The 24,978-nt window shown below is 44.0% G+C and overlaps 1 long non-coding RNA gene across 1 annotated transcript; it reads right to left on the minus strand.

The window, feature by feature from the left end:
• Positions 1–11,204: 11,204 nt before the first annotated feature.
• LOC119459470 (uncharacterized) lies at positions 11,205–18,271 on the minus strand. Its single transcript, XR_005193620.2, has 3 exons — positions 18,103–18,271; positions 16,846–17,025; positions 11,205–11,296 (listed from the first exon to the last, which is right to left on the minus strand). It is a non-coding gene; the product is annotated as an uncharacterized LOC119459470 (long non-coding RNA).
• Between the last annotated feature and the right edge of the window lie 6,707 nt (positions 18,272–24,978).

Below are 24,978 nucleotides of genomic sequence, written 5' to 3' on the forward strand. Positions count from 1 at the left end.
CTTGAGTGCCTGTTGCGTCCGTCTCTGTGTATGTAGCGTACCGTCGCGTCGCCCGAGGCCAAGTTTTGGAAACGCGAAGTCGCTCGTGTATTTGTGCTGCCAAAGTGCAGGAAATAATGCCCGGAAATGGGGGAACGCTTGGAAACCAGATGTTTTCATATATGTTTGGGGTGAGTCGGGTATTTTCTGCGCCATGTATGTAAAAGCGAATTGCTTTTGTTTGTAAAGCCGCCCATTCACCGTTTTCGCACGTTTCGCCTCTACACGCATTATTCCTATGTCTAAATACCAAAATGATCATGCTTGTAACATGCTGCTACGTGCTTGCAAATGTAACATGCTTGTAATTTACTTTTTTTTCAGCTGGTGCCGTCCGGCGGAGCTTCATACAGGAACTACTGCCTTACCTGCTGGTGTCACAACGTTGGATGAACGCACAAAAAGCGCGGAACGAGCTTTTATATAGAGCAAAATGAATATTTCCTCATTGCACAAAAGGTTTTGCGTCTACTTTGTGAAATTGCACGTGGCACAGATTCGATGGGACTTTACGAGATCGTTCGCAATCATTTTTACTAAATAATAAACCGATTCTGCACGAAGAGCAAAAAAAAGAGGGGGGGAGGGGGGGGGCACAGCCGGCGTGCTAGCTTGCGTTCAAAATACGCGCGCCCAAAACCAAAACCGGAAGTGATGTAAGTGTTTGACACCGACCGCTTGGCACGCTGCAGTCAATTCGGCCGCTGGGCCCTATGGGAGTGTCCCCTCTTGTTGAATTCCTTTCTCTATGGGACAACTGCAGCGCTGGCCAGTTCAGCCGACAGCTCGAAAGCAAGAAGCAGTTCGTCTTCTTCGTCGGGGCGCCCGCGCGCATCGTCCACAAGAAACATGCTATATGCATGTATCAGTATGTAGAGCCGTTTGAGTGCATAGTTGTGTCGGAGCTACGCTGCTGTGGAAGGCATTGACATTCCTGATGGGCTGCCAACTTGTGTGTACTTTCACAGGCTGTGTTTCTCTGTGCACGCAATAACTTTGTATTTTCTTACTTGGTGCGACACTCTATCGTGTAAAAGTAATCAGAAGTGTTGCATCGTCCATGACAACTTTTAATTTTTAAATTACGCGTTTTGAACATTTGTGCATTTTTTTTCTAGTTTAAGCTCGTCCATGCTTATAGGTAAACAGAGGAAGTTTTTTGCGGAAACTTTGGTGCATTGCTTTATTCATGTAAGTTGAAGAAGCAATAAAACACTCAAACGTTCTTAATGATCAAAACTTTTGGCTTCTGGAGAATTCGCTGTCATCCTGCGTGCTGTTAGCCTTAGCTTTCTATTATATTGCTGATTGTTTTAATTCATCACTGAATCGGAAAGCCGTTGAGTCTGTACCCATGGTATTGATAATCAAGGAATCCTGGGAATCCGACCTTCAGTGTCCTGATCATCTGCAACAACTCCAGGCCGTCCAGAAGGCCCATGATGTTGCGGTGGGTCTCGGCCTGTCATTCCCGTCATGGTGAAGTCATCGGCTAATCCCTGCTCCCCCCCCCCCCCCACCCCGGCCGTGAGCTCGTCAGGACCTCATTAGAGTTCTTGTCATGCCATGTCATGATAATCCTGCAGCCCCTAGTGTGCCTGCATACGCCGGACGGCAATCCTGTCAATGATTCACATATAATGGGACATCATTATGATGGAATGTTAAAAAATAAATGGTGTTGAAATCGCAAACCACCACACATTTGAAAATTGCGTGGGTGGCTCGGACAAGGGTATTGCTCTGAAATAAAATACACCTTACAGAATTATTGATTAATCGTCCCTTTGTAGCCAATCATGCTAAAGAAAAGCTTACGAAAACGCTTCTGCGCGGGTAACTTTTGAGCAAACGGTACTTGTCAGTTTGGCCGACTCTAATGAACTACAAAGATGCATGTCGCCGTGAAGCATCGTGTAATACACTAATGTAATAAAGTAAGGGTAACGTAATACAGCGGTTCGTGATCCAATGTATAGAATGTGACATGACGCCAGCCTTTCTGAGACTCAATCTGCTGAATAACTGTTAAGTTCCACAAGACCAACATCCAGTAGGGTACCATCTGATATCGCGGTACTAATGCGGATTTGCCGGATACCTATATTATTCCCCTATCTCTAAACCACTATTTATTTAGCAATGCACTGAAAATTCGCAGTAGTGATAGGTCCTATCCGTTGGTGATGCTTCGGTTACTTCAAGTCAATATGCGATGGGCCGGTAGCGGATTCCTTGGATCTTTCAGTTAGAACAAATCAGTTTCCCGTGCGTTCTTTCGTTGTATATGTAGTTTATTGCGAGCCATGTTTCCTTCGCACTGTGATACGACGGCGTGAGTTAAGTGCGCCGTAACTTTGGCTAGACTATTTCTGATATTGGCGTTAAATCTTTCTGGGTAAAAAATTGTTTATGAAGGGCGCAGCATAGTGAACTCTATCCCAAAAATTGAATTGAATTCTGGAGTATTACGTGCCATGATTTGATTATGAGGCACGCCTGGGTACTAATTTTAACCAAAAGGGGATCTTTAACGTGCCCTCAATGCATGGGACACGGACGTTTTAACTGTTCGCCAACATCTAAATGCGGCCGCTGCAGCCGCAATTTAATCCCGTGACTTCGTGCTTAGCAGCGCTAAAGCATAGCCGCTAGGGCACCGCGTCAGTGGCACCCCAGAAGCACATAGCTGTGTGAAAGCAAGCCGTCGTGCGCCCACATTTCCGGTTCCAGATGAAGACAAGTTTACCTGAACACTGCTTTTTAGTATAAGTATATTAGTATATTTCAAGTTCAAATAAGGGAGAGGCAAATCCTGTTACTGTAAGCCACCTCAGAATTTTGCGATTCGTATGAAAAAAGAAGAAGAAAGGCGGAAAAGAAAACACAAGATGCCGACTGATTTAATTTCAGTATACATTACTGACAACTCACTAGCGTTATCAAACTTATCACAACAAATCATCGATGCATAACTGTGCTTTTACTTTTTTCGGAAGAACTCGTGAGTTGCGTTAAAATTCAGGGGCATGCAAGTTTCCATATTTCATTTTTTTTCTTAGATGCAGAGAACTAAGTTGCCAAATTTCTATTGCAGGGACATAAGACATAAGGTAAATGGCCAAATTGCTAGAACCAACGCGTTGCGAATAAAGGGACTGTTCAGCATGTTGGGTGCATTGTTAAAGAATCTAAAATTATGTGTTACGTGCAATTACTGGCACATATTTGAAGTTTTTTAGTTTCGTATAGTGTTTCGAGGTAATTAATACATAATCGTATTTTCCATATGGTCGCACATACTACGATGTATATGTAGAAAGACTCATTGCAGTCCTGAGTGAACTTACCGGAAACTGGAAGAAGGTTATTCAATGCGCATGTTAACGTGTGCGCAACAATTAGAACAATTGCCCTGAAATATTTATTTGGGCATTTTATTTTGTCGATCGTATGTTTTACAATTCGCGTTGAAAGGTTGTTATGTGTTCTGAGAAGTCCAACTGTCACCAAGTTCAAGTTTTTTTTTAACATTAAGAGCGCCATTAGGGCTATATTGAGATGAAAGCTTAATGCGGGTGGTTAATTACGGCCTTCGAAGTAAAACACTATACGCGAGATAAATGTTGCGCAAGTGTTATACACGTTTCTTCCTCTTCTCCTGGGTCCACTGAGAGTAGAACAAATACACATATGTGGAAACGGGCGCGGATGATTTTTGTTGTAGGGACAAAAAATAAATGTGCTTAGGTTTGCAGTGAGTCACTAGTTTGCCTGCCCAAACTCGGTATAGCAACTCTTGCTTCTTTTTTTTTTTTTTTTTTTTTGGAGGGGGGGGGGGAGAGATGTAGAGGGAGGTTAAAATGTGGCACCGAATTCAAACTTGCTGAGAAGCAAGACAGCACCCTGTGTGATATGCGGTGAATCTTATAAATTGTTCGGTTTATTGACGCGCTTTAATTTCCTAATACAACTCGACGAACGCAAAAAAAGGACATCGCAGGAACCTGTGCGGTGATTCCTGAAGGTCGCACAAGTGTGCGACGCTTTTTTTTCTACGTATTCCACACATCGTTCCGGCCTTGAACAAAAGAGCTATTGTGTGTTTCTGTGCACCTCTCTGAATTCTCCGTTTTCTTGCCGTGCTTTCTTTGTTTTTGTCTCCTTGCCTAGAATCTGAATTGGTCGAAGTTCTCCAAGCTGTGCCCGTACATTGAGGCACATGTGGCGTGTTGCACAATATCCTGTTGCTTACGCTATACAGCACCTGTGAGTGAAACTAAGAATATTGCGCACTTTCTGGTCTCTCCAAAATGAATCGCGGGACTCGCTCCTCTTAGCTCAAGTGTGTGTTGCTAGAGAACCATTGGCTGTAAATATATGTTGCCCTCATAATGCATTTGAATTTTCACTCCTTCATCAACATTGCAGCAGAGGCCCGTCTTGGACCGAATTTCTGCCTTCTAGAGTAACAGACATATGGTCTCTACGATTCATTTTCTTAAAGTTTTTGCGCAAACAAACAGGGACGAAGAAAAAGGAGAACACAAGGACGAGCACTTTCTAACAGCTGATTTTATTATTGAAGAACCACCGGCTTAAATACCCACAGATCTGCGCGATCCTGTCAAAAGAACACGTCAATAGCGCCAATAGCAAAGGGGCAGATCGTCCTCTACGATCTGCCCCTTTGCTCACACCAGCATACCTTTGAAGTGTGACAGCCGCATAACCATGATGTTTTACATTTCCGCGCAAATAACTTCAACAGCTTTGCTGCCGTATTGGCTAATACGGTGCTTCCTGCAATCTATGGCTTGTCACTCTCACAGTTTGAAGATTAAAGCATGTCAACCACAGCAAGCATTATGTTTCATATTTCATCATACCAACAGGGTGTAGTAGATGCGTGACAATTCTATGAATCAGTTACAAAGGCGTCAAGCGCCGTTTGGCCAACAGCTCATTTCACCATCGTTATCAGCAGCAGCAGCAGCAGCAGCTTGCAAATTTTCTCATTTTATCACACCACCTAATTTTCTTGCTTACCTGCCTCTGTCACCTATTTTGTAACTGTAATAAACCACTAGTTACCATGCCCTATGCAATTTATGGCCTAAGCAGCTCAATGTCTTCCTTTTAATATCAACTAGTATATCGGCTACTCTATTCGTTATTTAATCCACCCCGCTGTCATTATATTCATGTTTCGTCTAACATTTCTTTTCGCGTAGCTGTTGCGCGGTCCTAAATTTTTTTTTCTCAAGCTCCTTTGTTAGCCTCCAAACTTCGGCTGCTTATTTTAGTAGTACGCTAGTTAGTCGTGTTTTTGTTAGTGAGAATTTAGTAGCTTCTAAGAAATGACGGCAATTTACAGCTCCGTTAGAGAAAACAGCTGCGTGCGTCCATCATAATTCTGTAATAAATGTTGAAGAAACGCAGCATAACAGCCAACTTTTTTGAGCTCCATGTGAGCAATTCACATCACTACAGATAGACTACTGGGTTGAGCCTAATAAGCCAGGTAGCCACCGCTATCTACCCAGAGTCTGACATAACAGATTGAGCGTCACACCGAAGCTCAGTTGGCATATGTGAGCGGGAATTTCTGTCGGAGCAGTTTTCGGCCCACACCTGAAATTTCTAGCATGAATATATATGCATGCGGTCCTCTAAGCGGCCACAAAATAAAGCGCCTGAGTGGATAGCTGCGACACAGTTTGCTAACTAGACTAAAAAGACGTGTATTATTGAACCTACATAATTATCGCTGCACTATATAGACTGTAGTTCGGATATGTTACAGTTGAGAGTGTAGTTCGGATAATGTTACAGTTGAGAAGGGTGAAAATATACAATTGACTTAACGAGTTGCCGCCACATAGCTTTGATTTCAACAGACGAATACTAAGACAATGTTGAACGCAGCAAAACACGAAGACGTCGCTATGTGTGTCTTTTTGTTGCTTCTTGCCATGTTTGTGAATTTCGACTTCACTGAAAACAAGTCTAATGAAGAAACTACCTAAGAAACTAGCTATGAAATCAGAAACTTGTATAAAGAAATGAGGCGCACTTACGCGGCGCCTCATCGGGACCTTACCAGAGCGCAGTCCACCGTCCTTCGCCAGCTTCAGGTAGACTCTTTTCTCAGTCCACACAGGTTGGCGATTATCACTAATGTGGAATTTAACCCCATATGTGAAAAGTGTAACATGAACGAATTGGCCACACAAGACCACATCATCTGGGTATGTAGGGGTTTTCCTCCCCCAAATACGCTCTTGCCAGCCCCCTCCAAACTTACCTGGGAGGCCGTACTTAGGACTACCGCCGATCTCGGGGAACAACTGAAAATTCTCTCTTGGGCCGAGGGAGTTGCCCCTAACAGGGGCCACCCTGAGACCCCGCCATGATTTTAAATGAAGATGTAACCACCATCACCACCTAAGATATTTTTCAGTGTAAGCAAATTCCTTAGGCAGAGCGCTGAATCCACATGCACGCAAAACTCCGTATTATACTGGTGACGTCAATATCACTGTTTTATCAAGGTAGCAGAAATGGTCGCCGAGAAGTTTTGCTTGACGGCACGACAGCTTGAAGCAAATAGTGATGAGAATGTGTTGGGGACGGCAGCATGACCTAGACATCATGACTGCAAATAGCACGGACGGGAACACCATGCTCACTCTATTCCGGAAAACGATACGTAAGTTCTCTTCGCGCTTTTCCTGAGTGCTGTTCGCGGCTAACAAATTACGACCTACCAGAAATTCCGACCTCTTACCACATCAGAAATTACGACCTACCAGAAATTCCGACCTCTTACCACATCGTCGATGAATCTTTGAAACAACTGATCGGTGTTGCGAAGGCCGAATGACATCTGCGGGAACGCGAATATGTAAAAAGGCGTAGTAATGGCCGTCTTTGGAACGTTTAGTGGTGCCACGGGTAACTGGTGGATGCACGAGGTCAATTTTGGAAAAAAATGAGGATGTCGTGCAGGCCCAACATGATGTCTTGAATGTGAGGCACTGTCCATTTAACTTGACTACATTGTCCTTACCCAGGTACCAGTAGGTGTCATTGCTCTCATGAATATCCATAATGTGTAGCCAGTTTTAGGTCTATTTTAGTTGATTTAAGAAAGGATATCTTCTTCTTAACCCGTGATGACCCTTGATAAGAGAGCCAGTGCGATTTTCCTCAACGTTTGTGAATAATAAAAGAATGATACAAATATCACGTCTTCAAAAAATTAACGTGAAATATGTATTGATTCTGAAGATACAATAGGTGAACTTCATCTAGAGCACTAGACGCATGGGGTTTCAATCGGCCAAGGAACTTATAGTTACGTTCCTAGCTCCTTATATGAAAATTTTAAAGTACCCTTTTCGAAGCACAAAAATGCCCGTGCTCTTCTCACATTTCGATGATGCTCAGGGTGCAACAAAATCGGCATCGCAGCTGTTGTCTGATTTTTTCGGGGTAGTCACCTTGACAATCCGCAATGAGCGTCCAAATACACATAAAATAACGCCCAGAAGGCGTTGAGACGGCAATTCCCCCATGGCGGGTGCGGCTACGGTGTATTCAGTAACGCCATTTCAGTAACACCATTTTCGCAGAATATTGGTGCAGGCTGTGCTAGCCTATACTAACCGCACACGTCGTCACGTCGAAAGCATAGCGGTTGTCGTCACTTTCCTCCTGATCATTATTTTCAGCTGGCTCTGTCGGGACAATCACAATATCACTTTTCTCTTCTATGTTTTATGCACTCTCAACTGCGCCCAGAGCATAGCGCAAGCGACAAAACGGCTTCCTTCGGGAGAAAAAACGCTGTATCCATGCTGGAACACGACTAGAAAAACAAGCGCAAATTTGTAACTGCTAACGCCTGCTTTACTATACCAAGTAAACCAAATTTTATCACGTGTTCCTTTCTTTGCAATCAAGCCGCAGATTCAACAGTTTGTTTGTAACACACGCTACATATGTACTAACACTGTGAAAAGCACAACGCAGCTACATAAAGCAGGCACGCGGAAATAAATGGAAAGCGAGTACAGATCCCAAGTCGTCACGACTCGGCAGTTTTGCTGGAATTGGCGCGAAATTTGTAGATATGGATTAAACAGTAGATTCTACCCCGTGTTAGGGCTTGTGTGCGCGCCCACTGGGTACAAGCAACGGAATTAGCCAAAATGAAATATACAGTTGTTCAAGGGGTGGGGATCCGAAACCAAGTGTACTAGTTCTAGTACAGTACTTTTGACAGAGATGAGACGGTGTCACTTGTAAGAACACAACCCAATTCAAAGGACTGACGTAACGGAGCATGTCATAGACACGGGTGATTCGGCTTGAATTCATCAACATCCGTACCGGCATTTCTCCTTCGAAAGAGAAGTGATTAGTCAGCAGGTTAACGAGATGCTTCGTTACGGAGTGATCAGAGAGTCGAATAGCCCTTGGTCATCCCCCGTTGTACTAGTAAAGAAGCCGAACGGTGGCTGGCTGCTTCTGGGTTCATTTGAGAAGAGTCAATGCCGTCATGGAGAGAGACGTGCACCCTTTGTCGGGGATCGACGACATTCTTGATGTGCTCCTGGGATCCCGCTACTTCACGACATCAGGCCACTGGCAAATTGGAAATCGAGAGAAGGATAAGAATAAACAGCATTTTCTCAGGGGGCGAGGACTATATGAAATAAATGTGGCCCTTTTCGGGCTGTGTAAAGCTCCAGCTCCGTTTCAGAGGCTGATAAACAAAGTACTAAGTGGTCTCCTCTGGAAGGTATGCTTGGCTTATCTTGATGACATAGTCCTTTGTCAAAGACGATGGCGGCCACCTGGTTGGTCTCGGGAAAGTATTTGTTGCCCTAGAAAGAGCTAATTTGAGGCTAAAACCTGAGAAATGCACCTTTCCCGCGAGGAAATTAGGTACCTGAGACACGTACTTAGTGGTGACATTATAATCCCTGATCCACAGAACGTAGCTGCCATCGAGAAATTGCCGACACCGAAAAGAAAAACGCAGGACGCAGGTACAGAGCTTCCTCGGTATCTGTAACTATTACCGGCGCTTCATTAAAGGCTTTACACGGATTTCCCGACCACTAACAACGTTGACTAAGCATAATGAGACTTTCGTATAGTGTCTGGCATGCAAGGAGGCCATGCGAACGCTCAAATCAAACTTAAACACGGCACCGGTGTTTCGTCACTTCGAACCGGGCAAAGCAATTGAAATATACACAGACGTCTGCGTATACTGAATTGGCGTGCTCCTATTTCAGAAGGAGGGCCCCTAGGAACACGTCGTTGTCTACACCAGTCGCCACCAAAACAAAGCTAAAAGAAACTACAGCAAGACAGAGAACGAGTAGTGGGGAATTGGTGTTTTTTTTTTTTTTTTTTTTTTTTTTTTTGCTCTCTGGCGGGGTGTTGGGACGCTTCCCGAGGCGCCAGTCGAGAATTCGCGCCGTAGACACCAAGAGAGCAGGTCACAGCGAGTGCTGCTAATATTTCATATTTATTTAATGTGCAAGTCCAAAGTGTATAATTCAAGTAACTAAAAGCCAAATAAATCAAAATCAGCAGAATGCCTACGGATATGCTGTGTGCTTGCCTCGTCTGTCCGGTGCGGAATAAGTAGTGATCGCATTTTACGCTACAATATATTGCACTGAAGATATTTACGCAGTCAAATGCACAGTTTGCAGAACAACACTGATGATAAACACAGAATGAAAGATCGCCTTATGTTTCTACTTTTTCCAAACTACAGCCTATTACAACTGTCTCTACATACGACCAACTGAGTCACAATGTTCGACAACTAAATGGTTACGGCCCAGAATAGCGTTGCATCGTACGGAGTCTTACAGATTTATCAGTGTATTGATTACAGCCTAGGGTAAAAGGAATGGTTTCCAGACAATCTTTTAATTCATTTCAGTAAACAATAAAAATGCGCATTGATAACTGCTGGCCTGCCTCAACATTCTCTCCAAAATTCGGCTACAGTTAAATTTGAACCACCTACTGGGCTGTGCCTAATCTTCTTAGGAGAGTTGTTATACTTTAGGCAAGCGTTTGGCACTGTTTCCTATCATGACTATCTACGTGCCATTCCCACGCTCTTAGCGAATCCTCGCTTCATGGGTGCCTCGAATTTCTATCGTCACGTTTCTTCGTAATTTGTGCGCAAGCCTATTTTCGTAAAATACCAGAAGTGACACGCGCACCGGCAATTAATAAGCACTTCATCAAAGGAGCGTTTTTGTCGAATCCTACGCTTCCACTACGTTGGCCTCTATGAGCTTTCGGCGACTGGGTTGTTCTTCGATTGGGGAATTCTTGGCACCGTCTCCGTGCAGGTCTCAGACCGATTAAACGGCGCTTGCTATTGTGGGTCTTTTGTCGTAGGCATTTAGACCTGACAAAAGGGCATGCGACATCATCACCCTTCACCTTTGGTGACGGTGCCAACTCTCCCACATTCATGGGTAGGGATTAGTAGGTAATTACCCATGCATTAAAGCGCTTCACGCACAGTGAATTACCGAGCAGAGCGAGAGAGCCGGGAAGTTTCTTATATACTTATTGCGTCACGCCGCCTAGCCAGCATGTTTGAGAGATGAGCGGCTTAACAACCTCATTACTCGTTTTTACAAAAAAAAGTCACACATCCCGATTCGTATGTGCGCAAATAGGGCATAGATATGTCGCCTCATTCGCAAGTCTCTGAAAATCGCCTGCATCATCCGCTGGTAGCCCTATGTCGGCCGCATGCATCAACTCTGCTGCATACTTTGTCATAATGAATGTAAAATAAGTAAGTGTAATGAATGCAAGTGTACTTCGCAGTTTTCCAGCACTTTTTCTGCGATTAACATAAGCCGTCAACAACAGTAAATGTGAGCACAACTGACAACGATGCCGGCAGAACTGGGACATCCTTTGAAGAATAAATGTTTAATTTGTCGCAAAATATGAGGTAGGTAAACCGTTTCGGCGCCACAATATACCATGTCTTACATTATAGCTGGCTGACTTAAATATATTCATAACTTGATTGTACCTTTACATTGGCACTTGTGAGCAGCGCCAGCAATTGTGCTTTTACGCTCCGTACGAAATGAGAAAGGACTCATATAAGCTGGTTTTCTCATTTTATTTTTCAAGTTTTTTAGTGTTTGTTTAATCTTTCCGGGACAGGGATTCTTCTTCGGTGTGCCTTCTGAAAATTGAATGTAGAACCCAAAATACATATCTTAGTAAACATAGCCAGCTTCGAAAAAGTATTGATGTCAGGCCAACGATACTGGCACGCACTTTCGCTGAAGAAGATGGTGCCACCCAGAAACGCATTTCTTGCGCACACCTGGGGGAACTTTTTTACCTAATGCAATCAGTCATTTAAGTTTGGTACACTGTGGCTCTTTATCAAGACATATATACATGTGTAATGATAACACGCAATATCCAAAGTAACCATTATAGCTAGTACGAAGTGCGGTCGTTTGCTGTATGTTTACCAACAACTGTTTTATAGATATTCTAGTACCTGTCTGGCAGTCATCAGATATCACTTGCCCTAATTGAAAGAGCGCAGGCCCGTACGCTAATAGGAACATCTTCCATGCATTCCTCTGATTGCGTATTCGTGAGGTGATTTACTAGACCTAGTATATCAGGTAAGAAGGCCTAGTATCATCATCATCATAAATATAGATTGATGATGATGATGATGATGATACTAGGCCTCCCTACCTGATATACTAGGTCATAAACTATCAGCAGTTTTACGAACACGAAGGATGAGGAAGAGAAAGAAGTGCTCAGGGCTCACCGGTGCTCTGGGCCTCTCGCTATTATGCAGTCTTTTACGGTTCTGCCAGTTTCGTCAACGTATTCTCATCAAGAATGAGCAGGAAAACGCTCGCACGACCACCTGAACAAGGTCAGCCGTCTACTTCATCGCTCATGTTTAGGCAACGTGACTTTGGCAGCTCGGACCAGCTCCATTCCCGGGAGAGCTCAACGCCCGAAGCCATGGACTCCGACAACGAATACACCGTGGTCATGGGCCGTCGTATGAAGAAGAGGATGCGCCAGATGTCAAGTGAGCAGACTTCATCTAAGGAGTGGGAGCAGCAGTCTTTCATGGTCTCTTACGTGCCGCTTACGGCGTCACACAACCTGAACTCCTTAAGTAGGCAGTTTTTATATGAATATTTTGAAAGTGTGGCCCCTGGTCAAGTCAACGAAATCCGGATCAACTCTCGAAAAAACATCCTGACGGTAGATGCCAAGAGTTCAACTATAATAGAGAAGTTAAAGACTATTCCAACATTAAGCGGAATTCCCGTCCGTTCCTTTTTTACTTACGGGAAGGAGTCAACGACTGGTGTAATTTCTGATATCGACCTTGACTTCAAGAATGTTGACCTCAGGAAATTACTGAGTTCATCGGTGCAGATTCTTGAGATTCACCGCTTGGGGAACTCCCGGTGCATCAAACTAGTATTTGCTTCGTCAACTTTGCCAATGACTGTCAAAGTGGGGTACGTGATACACCACGTCCGACCATTCGTCCCGAGGCCTCTGCAGTGTCGCAAATGTCTCAAGATTGGTCACGTAAGCGCTGTGTGCAGAAATCAAGTGACCTGCCAGCGTTGCGGTGGGCAACATAATACCGCCGACTGTGATGCACCTTCATTGAAATGTCCCAACTGTCCTGGCTCTCACGAAGCAACGTCGAAGGATTGCCCAAAGATGCAGCAGGAAGTTCGTATTCTCCGGAAAATGGCAAAAAACAAGTCTTCCCATAGACAGGCTGCTCAATCTGTTCGCCGAGACAGACAACGCTCGCATAAGAAGCGCCATCCAATGACTTCAGGAGAACTGGATTGTGGGCCGCAGGGGCCTCGACAACCTCTGCCTTTGCCGGCATCGAGGACGGTAACCGCGCCTACAGCAAATTCAGGATCTCCGAGAGCACAGGGCGCACATTCGTCGCCCCTGGGTGGCACAGACACGGAGTGGCCTTCGCTACCCAGTAGATCCACGCCCACGATACCATGCCGTAGTGTTCCTCTACGTCAAGAAGTGGATTATAGGGCTAGTAAAGCCGATAACCCTATAGGCAAGCAAGGAGCTGAAAATAATGACCAAGAAAGCGTTGAAAAAATGCTGAAATGCCTGCTAGAATCAATGCGCGTGATTCTCTGTGGTCTCCAGACTCCGGCCGCTAAAAGCGCCGTGCATGTCCTCGCCGTACTGGAGCAGCTGATCGCTGCTCTTTACATAATTTAATTACCTTGCTTGGCACCTGTGGTGCTCACGCAGGAGAAGCCCATACACAAGCTTCTTCGCGGCGAGTTTTTGTGAACTTTCAATTGTATTCGTGACTCCGTCCATGCTCTGGAAGGTAGATGACACGTTTGAAGGACCTTTTTGGACTTTGTTGATAGCCATGAGGATGCTGAACTTGCCTTTACCGTTGTACATCCTTCTTCTATGTCATCATCACCCCTCATCCAGCCTTTATGTCCCCGTTCCCCCCTGCCCCTGTGCAGAGTAGCAGGCTAGAGCATGCTAGCTCAGGCCGACCTCTCTGCCTTCCTTCAAATAAATTATCTCTCTCTCTACGAACACGAAAACTAGTTGCTGATCCGCTTCCTAAAGGCGCAGTTGATTCCATTTAGAAGAACCATTTTTGGCTGACAAGCAAGGTCAGTACATCGGTAGGTGACAATGATTTCAAAGCCAACTTCTTTATTCTTAGCGAATAAAATTTCTACAGCACTGCATGTAAAAATGGTGATATGAATATAACGCGTCCGCGGCGACCGGGATCAAAACCACGACCTCAATATTTAATGTACGACACCTTAGCCAGTGAGCTACTGAGCCGTGTTTTAATTTGAGATTATATATGCATTTCTAATAGGCACTTGAACGCAACTAACTTTCTTGAATACTTGTGAAGAGCATGTGTTTAGAGATATTGGCCAACAAATTTGTGGCTAACCACTGTAACATTGCATTTTGAGGCGACAGTGTCGCTTGAAAGCTGCGCACCCTATTTGATACAGCTGATTCTTTGCACCACGCCAGTCCAGAAGCGAGGCACTTCTGCTCTCGAGTGCGCCCCCCCCCCCCCAAAAAAAAGCTTCCCTTTCCTATTGAAGCTGTGGGACATCCGGTGTTTCTGTTTATGTATAAATTATCGCCCCTGAACGTGGCATTACCGTACTGGCTAGCAAATTTAATACGAATGTAACTGTACACAGGCTCTGTAAAAGTACTGAAAATGAAAATGTCGTGGAATGCGATTGAATTTAATACCTAATATACAGAATAATTGCAAAATAACAAAGACTAACGTTTGCTTCTTCATGCGCTTACTGACCAAAAATGTTCTCCAGCATAGTGCATTTACCCCCTGTACAAGCAGCATTTGCGTGACTTTACGTTATTAGTAAACTCATCTTAGCTTAACCTTGAAATTACTCTGCAAACAAAGGGGAAAACATACGTAACAATAATCGTCCCTATGCATACATAGAGGCCTTATGTTATTTAGCTCAATGTGAAACGTCAGCAAAGTCTATGGACCTTTTGGCAGAGTAAGCATTCTTGCGGCAGAATAAAAAAAATAAACAAGGATAAGTGTGAACAACGCGACCAGGCGCATGCGTTATGTGTCTTCGGGCTCTTTAAGTTATATTTTTTTATTATTTTGATAGCAATCATACACACAATAAGTGTGTATGATTTCTGATCAGCAGCAGTCACATTGTGCACCGCGCTGGGCCAGCATGTGGCAACCGCATATAAATATAATACCATCTGTAGAATTCAAAACGAGCGTTAAGCATTGCAATCACTGTGAATAATTGATTGACTGATTGATCGAAAATGTTTTGGAGCAAATTATTTTGCTTCAGTCAGAACCATGTAGCTATCCTTTTCAGCATTGCTGATGTGTCAAGCTTCTGAACTTATGCATTTTATATTTATTTGATAATTAGAGGTGACCGCAAACCAGTTGGTTCATTACGTTGAAATGAATGATCCTAACAGGAACATCTTTCTTCAAACATCTCACTGATTGTACCTGACCAGGATCCTATATGTTGCGTGGCAATCATAGTTTATCCGTTCTGATTATGACAATGGCAGAGCACTGGGGCTTGCCATTTTTTTGCCAAACATAAACGTCTGCAATGCGGTTGAGTTTAACAAGGCTATGCTTAGTACTATGAGACATCTTTCATGCTGATTTTTGAACTTGTGCGAATCGCAGCCATTTGAAGCAGCTCTATGTAACGACCACACGGCATTTAGCATTGTGCAGCTCTGAAGAAATTATGCAGGACGACGCAAACGGAGCAATTTGAAGTTTTAGAAGCGCCACTAGAGCTGCGATCCTCTCAATTTGCGTCGCGGCCTTTTTTTGCAAATATACCGATCAATATAGGGGAATTCGGGCTTACAATTTATCCATAGACATGTATTTCAGGCAGAGGCTTCTTTTTGTGCCTCGCTGCATTTCAAGCTGCTTCGCTCCCCGACTCCCATTCATGGTCAACTTGACATCATTTTCGCTAGCTTCCCGAATGCTGAAATATATCACGTTATAGATTGCTGAAATTCTAGGCTTGTTTTCCCGCTTTGGCCCTTACTTTTTGTACCCGAAAGTAAAAAGTGACGTGTTTCTCCTTACGCAAGAACATAGAAACGCGTATACGCATATGCTGTTTAATATAGGAGTGAAAATATTTGCCTGAGGTGGCAAAATTATATTAGCTTGAATGGGTGCAATTGTTAAGGAGTTTCAACACACTGTGAATGTTACGCATATCTAAGTGGCGGAACCACCATTTTTCCTACTGCTGGAGGCAGATATTATTACAGCCAGACGCCGTGTGCTTGGCCACTGTTTTCTTTGCTCTACCTAGCATGCTAAGGACGAGTGAAAAGTGGCATTCGCATTTTTATTCAGGAAAGATTTCAACCCAGGACCACTTCCATACTGAAATTTGTGGCAGTTTAAGCCGAGATTTCTACGCCATTTGAAATTTATTTTCTCTGAAGAATTTATAGTATCGACTAATATTTATATTCTGAAATAAACTTGAAATTAAAGGTGTCAATACTTGCAAAAGCGCGAAGAGCTGTTAAACTTGCCTATACAGAACGTCACCAAATTTTGAGCCTGCTTTCGGGAGCTGTAAAATTGGGGGCGCAAATCATGCGAAAAATTATCTACCGAACAACAAGTGAGTAGGACTTGGGACAATGGTGTCTTTTCGCTGTTCTGTACAGCTTCAGTGTAATGTTTCTCCTATTACTGAGTAATATTTTAAAGTAATGATTGTCTTTCTGTTGACAACAGCAATAGCTTGCTCACACGCATATCACAAATCATCATTAAACTCCATCAATTTACTAAACATTTTTTCTTCAAGCAATGAAACGGGAAGGCACCCCAACTTTTGTTACGAATGTTCCTTGAAGAAATTTATTGTTAATATTATGCATACTTGCGTAAGCAGTCAGAAAAACAAGTGGACTAATGTACAGCCTTCCCACCCTCTTATCTCACAAAGACTGAAACTCAGCAACCACGGATGTAGCGGTGCCATGCAGAGTATAGGTGCGCATTATTGTGTTTCGCAATGAGGTACGGAGCAACTTTTTAGACCTCACACGAGGCAAGTTTAAACACGTGCGGAACAGCCCGAATGACCAGATTTCTTGAAGTGCCGTTTGACTTACGCGTCGGCAGGATGCACACTTCTGCGCATATCTTGCATGAACGGTAATAGTTACGCTTCTTGCGAGGACATCCTTCCGTTATAAGTTCACACCTCTGTGTTTCCGGGTTGTAGTTCCACCAAGGCTTACTTGTACAGTTTCCTGCTTTTGGTCTCAATGAGCACCCTCCTTTTCCTCGCCCTTGAACAACCAGCGACAAACAGCGCTACATATAAATGACCCATCAAATGAAACCATAATTCGGAATACATCAAAGTAAAAGTATCAGAGAATACAAATGCCGCTACTCCTAAATATTGTGTCGCAAGCAACATTACCATTTCGCAAGGCACACTGTTAGTCATAAGAATACTAGCGCAACTAGAAGACAAGAACAAAACAAGCAACACAGCAGGGCTCACCCTGTTCCCTTTATCGTGCTTGTCTTTAACTTGAGCGGGTAATCTGTTTTCGTCAGTGGTTCACAATACCAACCAAAGTATTAGCTTAGTTATAGAAGCATCATTGGCATGTCTCAGGTAAACTTCGTGCAGCTAAATTAATAATTGTGTACTGTATCCTGAGTTCAGCCCCCTCAAAAAACAAAAAAAAATATTTTCGTGGTTACGAAAATGATCAGTGTTATTCGCCCGCCTGTAGGATGGAGTTTAAAAGGAAACCCAAACCGTATTTTGTAGAGTACAAGCTTCACAGTTGATTATCCGTCTTGGTCTGCGCGTCCAGCCTACCTTGAAAGAAGAAAACTGTTTTGGTTTCCATCTTACTACAGTCGGGTGGATGCCAATTTTTCCTTTCACGAACTTTTCTGCAATTTGCCGGTGTCCGCAGAACTTATTTGCATTATTCTGCGTCTCTGCTTTGGTCCTCCGTCTTCCATCTACTAGCCTGGTTAGATCAGATGGTGAAGCGACCTTCCCGGAAAAGTGCTATTTACGAGTTTTCTTCGCGTACCGGTACAAATTCTTCTGGAACAGTGGAGATTTTTTTTGAGAAATGTCCATGAATGCCTCTTTTTTTATCTTGATGTTGCAGCCAAGTGAATGACAATTTTTCTCTTCATGAACTTTCCGTCTCCTTGTAGGCTTCAGTGGAACTGATTTGCTATACTGATTTTTGTATGCACACGAATTCTTGCCATCTGCTGCCTGTGTTAATGCAAAAGGTATAGTGACAAGTGCGTTCTGCAGCTGGTACAATTAGTCACAGTACTTAGAAATAATTACTTCAGTTTTAGCGGCATTATATAGGCGAGCTTACCTTCCACAAATGTTGTATTGAAGAGAAAACTGGCCAGCAGCACATAGTGGAGGAGGTTCATCGCATGTCCGTCGTCTCCAAACGCATTTGTGCGATCATCATTTCGTTTCTGGCTTGCCTTTTGCTCTAATTCTTTTCAGGAAAATGTGTTGCTTTATCCATGTTACACCACCGATATCCCTCGAGCAGAATGCATAGTCATAGGACTTGGAAAACACCTGTGCTATTCATACGCGGAGCGCTCTAATACAGAAGCCATTGTCGAAACTTGTCAAAGCTATAATGCATGTACTGCTGTTTTAAGTAACTAGCACTGAGCACTCGTCCTCTCAAACGTACTTTTTTTTCTACCGAGTCTGAAATTTGAAATCGAAATATGCATTTTGCTGGAAGCACTGTGGAAATGTATAACAGCTGTGAAGAGAAGGCAAAACTATGTTGAAAGTGCAAGCTGTGCACAATTCAAGTTTCTACGAGGTTTTGAGCTATTTACTCATATGTTACTTTCAGGGTAGCATAAGTTTTACGAACTCATTTATATTATTAAAACATCACAATTTATTTTGCAACCTGTCTAAATTATAATATTTCCCTGTAAACCCTTGGAAATATAGCGGTGGACACTGAACGGGCTAAATGGTATTAACTCATATGTAACTTGTGTTGATTATTTAGGAAGAAACGTTCACGTTTTTTCTAAAGCGAAAATTTACTATGAAACATTTTCTACCTAAGGTATGCTCAGAAAATGTACAACATATTTAGGTTAGAAGCATAAAGATTACCTTGGAGCGCGAAAAAACGGGACCCTAATGCCACATACTGATACTATGTGGGACACAGATGAACTAGTAATCGTGGACGTGGCTGACTTAGATTCAAAGGGTCACGTGCGTAGACAAGCTTGAATCCCACTACTTGAGAGTCTGATCAAACCGAATTTTCTCATATGCTTCTGCACTATGACTCTTCCTACGAAAGTCCGTCTGAAATATTCGTGAACTCTCGATAGCTACAGCCATAAACATTGACGAAAACGCCCTACCAGTGACGTGTCTGGAGTGAAACGCTCCCCCCTTCCTAACATGTCTGTGCGCCGCACGTCCAGTCATTTCAGCCCCCTTCCTCACCCTCCATGTCCCCAGTCAATTGCGTGCTCCCTCCCGAAAAACAAGTTTTCTGGCTACCCCACTCAAAGGTGCATTGTGTCTGTATTTGCATCCCAAGTGGTTCGTTGCATTCGGATAGGTGCTGGGTATTCATTCGTCGCATTCGCATTGAATACTAACATATCAATATATCCCGCCAACAGCGGCAAAACGCAGGTTCAAGACGGACCACGGTTCCACCGACTAAAGGAAAGAAGAAAGTTACAGCAGTGTCGCCCGACAGGCGAAGCATTGATTGGATAACAAATTATTTGGTAGCTACACAAAGTAAGGTTAGTCATTTTATCAGCTGCATAACTATTAAGCATTCGCCTAGTAACTAAATTTCCACTCACGTTGTCCCGAGCACCCAGGCAAACACGAACACATAACTTTCCATGGCCGCGGACACACGCTGCGTGATGAAGAGCTGCAGCAGTGACGATTCATTTGCCCTTCGTGCTGCCTATCACTTCAACGCGAACTAGGCGAGCGAGATCACAGCGCACAGGAAGCCATCAGCTATATCTAGTCGGATACACTGCGAACCAAGCGCAGGTTGCCTCCAAGATGGGACGTGCGCAGCCACACTCAGCCGCCGCAGCTGGACTAGAAGATGAGATGCACATTGACCTGAACACCCCTTCCCGCCCCCCTCCCCCCCCCCTCCCACGTACACACACTCTTAGTTCTCGCACATCTCCCCGTGTTCCTCCATTGCGAGCGCGCAGACACCGCCGCATCAAGCCACCATACTTCTCGGCTTACCCTCGCCAGCTTTCGCTCGCACCTACAGCATAGGGCGCGCGGCCACCATATTATCGCGCTTCATTTTTATGTCGACCATTATGGCGACGCCGACGGCGGCAATTCGTCTGGTATGTCGATATTACCACAATAGCGTTAAGGGCCCCGTGTCGCAGAAAATACGGTGTCGGCGTCGTCGGCGTCCCTTGAGCGAAAATCACAGTATATATTCTATATGGCACTACAGTTCTTCTTTATCTAAACTTGCTGACACCTTGCCTTACATTCTTTACAAATTTTGGGGTGTGGTCCGTCCCGGGTGAGCAGAATTATGTACAAAGTTAGGCCTCGGAATTAGAGAACGACAGTCCCCAGAGAAATGTCATGAAACATTAACACCGACAGCGCGTGTATTTTATTGTAAATCTTCTCAGAGTGAAATATTTAAAGTGCGTTACAATAACAGATCTATGTCATATCCATGTCATCGTTCAGGTAATTGAGAAATCTGCGGAGTAAAATAAACCCCTCTATATGGCTTGTATAGAATATGAAGAAGAAGAAGAAATAAACTGTTTTGAATAAATGCATTTGATTCAGTAGAGATCCCAGCAGTCATAGAGTAATTGCCTAACCAAGGGGTACAGGAGGCACACGTGAATATCCTTGGAAATATCTACAAAGATTCCACAGCCAGACTGGTTCTCCACAAGAAAAGTAGAAAATTACCTGTCAAGGAAGGGGTCAGGCAAGGAGACACAAGCTCTACAATGCTGTTCACTGCAGGCTTAGAAGTGTTTAAGCTCTTAGACTGATAAGGCTTTGGAGTGAGGATCAACGTCGAATATCTCAGCAACCTTCGGTTTGCAGATGACATTGTCTTGTTCAGCAACAATGGGGATGAATTACAACAAATGTTTGAGGACCTTCACCGATAGTGTAAGAGTGGGGTTGAAGATTAATATGCAGAAGACAAAGATAATGTTCAATTTCCTGGCAAATGAACAAGAATTCAGCATCACCAGCCAGCCTCTAGAATCTGTAAAGGAGTACGTTTATGTAGGTCATTTACTCACAGGGGACCCTGATCATGAGAAGGAAAATTACAGAAGAATAAAATTGGGTTGGAGTGCATACGGCAGGCATTGCCAAATCCTGACCGGGAGCTTACCACTGTCGTTGAAAAGTGTACAATCATTGCATTCTACCGGTGCTAACATATGCGGCAGAAACATGGAGGTAAAGAAATTAAAGAAGCTCGACAGCAAGTTAAGGGCCGCACAAAGAGCGATGGAATGAAAACTGTTTGGCCTAACGACAAGAGAGAGCAAGAGAGCGGTGTGGATCAGAGAGCAAACTGGGATAGCCGGTATTCTAATGGACATTAAGAGAAAAATAATGGAGCTGGGCAGGCCATGTAATGCGTAGGATGGATAACCGGTGGACCATTAGAGTTACAGAATGGGTACCAAGAGAAGGGAATCGCAGTCGAGGATGGCAGAAAACTAAGTGGGGTGATGAAGTTAGGGAATATGCAGGCGCAAGTTGGAATCGGCTAGCGCGAGACTGGGGTGGAGATCTCATGAAAAGGCCTTCGTCCTGCATTGGACATAAAAACAGGCTGCTGATGATGATGATCACAATAACAGAAGATCGGCCCATGCAAAAGGCCACGGTTCTACCAGAAAGCTCGCCTTCGTGCACAAGATTCGCGGCCAGCCTTTATGGTTACATAAGCTGCAGTTGCCGGGAAGCATGAGAAGAAGTCAGGGATGGTTGTATAATCTCGCGTTCCACTGTTAAAGACGATGCTTTAGCATCCTCTAAATATAATGGCTGTCGCAATAAACATAGAAAGGCATCGAATGAAAACCACTTAGAAGATGCTAGGAAGACCAAGAACACGCAGTACCTGCAATGAGGAACGAAGTGGAGGATTAAGCCGAAAATTTAAGCGAGCATGCAAGCCTTCGCCAACCAGCAGCGGCTGCAAAGCCAGAAAAGCATAGGCGAGTCTCCGGAGGCCACGGCAGCTGGCGCACCGATTTCCCATGCTGCCTTGCGGCTGCCGCCGATAATAAGCGGGCATATGTGGAAAGGTCTATTACAAACTGATGTACTGATCCCGAACCAGGCATGAAGCTGTTCAGCTGGCCAGCCAAGAAGATCGCAAGAGGAAGTGGTTCTCCTCTCAAATAATTATGCGCTTAATCATCCTTAATCAGCTGCAGTGGAATCATAACTCGATAGTGAACTGCACTGTAGACGAGGGCAACGAACTCAAGCTCAGTTGTGTGAATAGCATGCAACTAGGAGCAGCCGCATGTGATGTGAGGCTTTTCATCAAGCCGCTCCCCGAAACGGGACGTGGAGCAGCGAACGGTATCACTGCAAGCTCGAAGGAAATACGACCACCGAAGCTTCTGGCAGCAAACAACAATGGGACCCTACCCACCAGGATGCTTGGCAACATCACTTCGCCATTGATCAACTTTGAAGGGCCCCACGCTCTTTTCTAAAGGGTGGTGGCAGGCTCGTATACCTAATGCCGTCCATACCAATGATCGCTATAGTACTGAAGGCATGCGGAGAAATCGGCAGCGGCACGACGTGTGACCAACGCAGACACGAATATCTGTGACGGGTGTAGAGTGCGTAACCGCCCACAGGTAGACTAAGAATACCTGTTAATGTGCTATATATGCAATTTACCTCACGGGACGACAAGCAAAGAGTCCGAAAAAACACTCCATTCAAGCCTCTCCCCCGTGTGTATACGCGAGGCAAAGAAGTGTATCAAGAGGCAGACCACCATCTATACAAGGGCAACAAGCGCAAGCCCCTAGGAATACAATACAGGCCGAATCAGAGCTCTACCCAGCAACGCTAATCCCTTCCGTAAAAGTATTACGCCTGCTTTCATGGAGTTGCACAGCGCTATCGAAAATTGGCATAAATAAATAATGCTAGCTTGTGTACAACGCAGATGTCGTGAATTATAGAAATCTTATGGTTTTGCGTAAGATCGTTAGGCCAGTTTGCGTGTGCTTGTCGCGCACTGCAAAACAGTACTTTGTGTGCACTTCAGCAAAAGCGATACCTCCGTGCTCGCATGGTAGAAGGGACTGTTATAAGACGCCTTAGAAAACGAAGAAACGTATTGCGACTCTTGAGCAAGTAAAGGAGAGGGATAAGCGCCTTCAAACACTGCGCCCTAAGAGCCAACATGATGCCGAAACTCTCGGGACTCATTCAGCTGTTACCGCTTAACGTTCAAAAGGGCAACAATTTAAAGGCATCCAAATGCTATTCCGACGCATTCTGTGATCGTTTGAACAGAGCGTGGGGAGCCATTGTCATCTCAATTGCTCTTGCACATGTTTTCGTGATGCATAAACCTGGAACCTGGTTGTGTCACAAATGCAGCAGGCTTTAGTGCAGGGCCCTCAAAATACCAGTTCGAAACCTCAAGCTTTGCTTATGGGAGCCAAGCGAATAAGCATTACCTGATAATGGTGCCAATAACGCTGTTGCTGCGGTTGGTGTAAGTCCACAAAAAATAAAATGCAGCCAGAAGGATACAAAGTTGCAGACAACTAATGTCCCCAGTGTTCGAAAGAGAGGCGGTGAACGAATGTACTCGCCCATCGAGCTGGAGCAACCGTCAAATTCCAACGGAAGATTTACTGAAGATTTTATTGGAAATGACTATGTTTTTCATGCAAACTTAAAAGAAAACAAAAGAACGCTTAACCAAGAGGAGCAATGACAGAAAGAAATTGCTGCATGAACTTCCTAATGGGACTCGTAAGGGCGTAAGCACGTTTTTATTTGCTCATCTTGCACTCATGCAACATATTATTGATTGAGTGGCCGAGTCACGCACACCGCGACTCACTGTACAGAAGATGACACAATTTGCTGGAAGCACCGCAATGACCTATTGTACTTACCTAATTGGTGAACCGAATCAGTCGGAATTATTGGTATTGGGGAAAATTAATGTAATCGCAAATCTGAATTAGGGATACGTAATGTTCTATCAATATTCTTCATTGCCTTTATTATTCTTGATCGGGCTTAAGTAATGCAATTGTAATAATTTCTAATTAGGCTGTATTAATCTTATTTACCCTTGTTATTCCTGATCAGCCTTGAGCAGTTGAATGGTAATCATTTGAAATTAGGCATATTTATCTTAGGTACACTTAACTACTCTAGATTAGGCTTACAGATCAGGCTCGCATAAAATGTCCTTATTTACATTTATATAGACTAATTATTGAACATTTCTAATTTTAGCTAGACCGACTGCTCCTAATTATCCTGAATTGCTCCTCATTATGCCTAAGTACTTTCATCGCAATTTATCTCATTAGTCTTTCGTTAACCTTAATTACTGCTAATACCTCTTCAATATTCACTATATAGAGTCAAAATCATAAATGCCTGAAGTTATACGTAGTCATTAGGAATTCTCATATACAACTCAATAGGACCCCATGTACGCCTATGGAACAGATCCTGTCACGCGTTACATGGAGACGGACGGACAGATTTCTGACGGAAGTAGCTGTAGACTGCTTACGCAGTTCAATACAAAAGTAAACTTAGGCTCCAAATTCATGGTCACGGGAACATATTATGCAGTATTTTGTACTCTGAAGCGTAATGTCTACGACAAGATCAAAAGTCGTTCAGAAACGGGCGCGCTATGTAGACCTACGTAAAGAACGTGCTACACTTTAACTGAGAAAGTGAAGCCTTCCGTCAAGGCGTTTTCCAAAGACGATGTTGTTTTGTATTGCCTTCCACGGAAAAAGGACGTAACCCGCGGTCAGAAGAAACGTACACGTTTACAAAATTTACGTTAGTGTTGTGAAAAATTAAAGTAAAGTTTTGGTTTCAAATGTGCCTTCAGTTTTGCCACGCCGCGCATTCCCCGTTGTGCGCTGGTGGGATGACGTGCCACACACACGGC

The sequence above is a fragment of the Dermacentor silvarum genome, chromosome 7 (genome assembly GCF_013339745.2).
Source record: "Dermacentor silvarum isolate Dsil-2018 chromosome 7, BIME_Dsil_1.4, whole genome shotgun sequence".
NCBI classification, from domain to species: domain Eukaryota; kingdom Metazoa; phylum Arthropoda; class Arachnida; order Ixodida; family Ixodidae; genus Dermacentor; species Dermacentor silvarum.